Source organism: Octopus bimaculoides, chromosome 11 (assembly GCF_001194135.2).
Source record: "Octopus bimaculoides isolate UCB-OBI-ISO-001 chromosome 11, ASM119413v2, whole genome shotgun sequence".
Taxonomy (NCBI): domain Eukaryota; kingdom Metazoa; phylum Mollusca; class Cephalopoda; order Octopoda; family Octopodidae; genus Octopus; species Octopus bimaculoides.
The window spans coordinates 54397035-54399191 of record NC_068991.1 but is presented as its reverse complement, the minus strand read 5'-3'; the positions used below and the strand labels follow the sequence as shown (position 1 = coordinate 54399191).

Sequence of the window (2157 nt, the reverse complement as noted above, 5' to 3'; positions counted from 1 at the left end):
ATATATATATATAGATAGATAGATAGATGCCTACATACATACATACATACATTCATTCATACATACATACATACATACATACATACATACATACATACATACATACATACATACATACATACATAGATACATTTGTAACTATACACTCATTTGTTCACATCCCAAACATTATATGAGGAAAGCATGGAAACAACCCAGTACATACCCTCATATCTGCAGGCATAAATACAGATGAAATGGATGTGGTGGTGGTGTTGGGGGAAGAGGCAGAAAAATATTCCTTAAAATCTAAAGGGGTGGAGAGGTTCTAAGGTGGAAGATAATCTGTTAATGTTGTTTGTGTCTGCTGGAGTACGATGTACTGTAGTGTGAAGAAATATGAGGGTACCAAGAGGTGGTGATGGAATGGCCTGGTATACAGAAATGGTGAACCACAGTTTGGTCCACTGAGTATTAGTTGATGTTGTAAAGGTGCTCAAGGAACTCAATCAGGTAAGTGGAGACCTGAAGGCCTGCTACACCAATGTTTTGCCTTAGGCCCTCAAAAACTGATTCAGTTGTAGGGATATAGACAATAGTGTAAATAGGTGATGGAGGGGTGGTCTTTCCCAAGTGATGCCTTATGGGTACTTCGGGTGTACTGTATAAGCATGTGTAGGGAACAATGAGAGGAAAGGAACAAGCTGATGGACTGCTCCAGGCAGCACTCACTAAAGCTATACCACTGGACATGGGGGTGAGAGAAGGTTCCCCTAGAGTGATTTTAGACCTGGTGGAACCTATACATAGTTGTTACTATATAGACTAACATTTTTTGACTGAAATAATCTTCTGATGATGTGCCTTTGTGCTTGAAGTGTATAAAGATTATCAAATATTGTCTTCTCATTGTAAGAGGCTCTTCACCTTCATTATTTTGTTATTTTATTTCTTTATTGTGAAGGTGCCTGGTTTAGTGATTAGGGTATTTGGTTCATGATCATAAGGTCATGAGGATGATTCCTGGTAGCACATTGTATCCTTGGGCAAGACACTTTATTTCATGTTGCCCCAGTCCACTCAGCTGGTGACAATGAGTAGTACCTGTAATTCAAAAAGGCCAGCTTTGCCACATTCCATGTTATACTGACTCTCTCTGGAATCTACATTAAGTGTATTCATGCCTATGGAATGTTCAGCCACTTGCACATTAGTTTCATGAGCAGGCTATTCCATTGACTGGATCAACTGGAATACTTGTCATAACTGACGGAGTGCCAGGCAACTTCTTTATCACATTGCTTCAAGCAACCTACATGATTCTTCATTCAAATGGAATTCCAGGATGTACATGTTATTCTAGAAATTCTCAGAAACACATACACACAAACCAAACACTTAGCATTTACAGAAACCAAAGAAATCTATTAACAAGGTGTAATGCTTCCATTTTGGTCCATATTTCACTTCTGAAGTGCTTTCATGTAAAACAAGAAACAACCAGCAAGAGAGCTGGAGCAGATAATTCAAACATCAGTGGTTGGTCTCACAGGGATAAATATATTTGTTATCCATCTTCTGCTGTGGGAAGACATGTAACATTGTATGAAGGTATCCACAGCCAAGGAATAAAAGAGCTTTCTATATGGCTGTTTGATATACTAGAAACAGCAGACAAATTTCTCTCAAATCACATTCTTCTGTCTTACAAGATGTAGAAAATATTGGACTATGAAGTTTTTATGTAGTGAGACTGAACAAAATCAATTACAAAAAATGCCTTTGTCCATTGTTTTATCTGCACTGTGAAGCCTAACCTGGGATGGGGCGGAATAAACTACCATGATGACGATGACGATGACGACGACCATCACCACCACCACCATTACTACTACTATTACTACTACTACTACTACTACTACTACTACTACTACTACTACTACTACTACTACTACTACTACTACTACTATATTTGTAATCAAATTTGTAATTAAATGCATTATAGAAAGAGAAATGAAATAATTTTTGAGTTAACATACAACAGAATAAAACTTCGAAGTCACTGTCACCCTTTCCTTGTAAATGTTTAATAAACTTATCGTAAAAAAGTATTTAGTAATTTCTCAGTTTAATGTTAAATTGCTTTTATATATAACTTGACATAAAAATAAGCATTTA

The 2157-nt window shown here is 36.8% G+C and overlaps 1 protein-coding gene across 16 annotated transcripts in view; it reads right to left on the bottom strand.

Annotated features, from left to right (window-relative positions):
- LOC106881762 (ryanodine receptor 2) overlaps positions 1-2157 on the bottom strand; it is a 381060-nt gene that overhangs the window by 338545 nt on the left and 40358 nt on the right. The gene's annotated exons all lie outside the window — the stretch shown is intronic.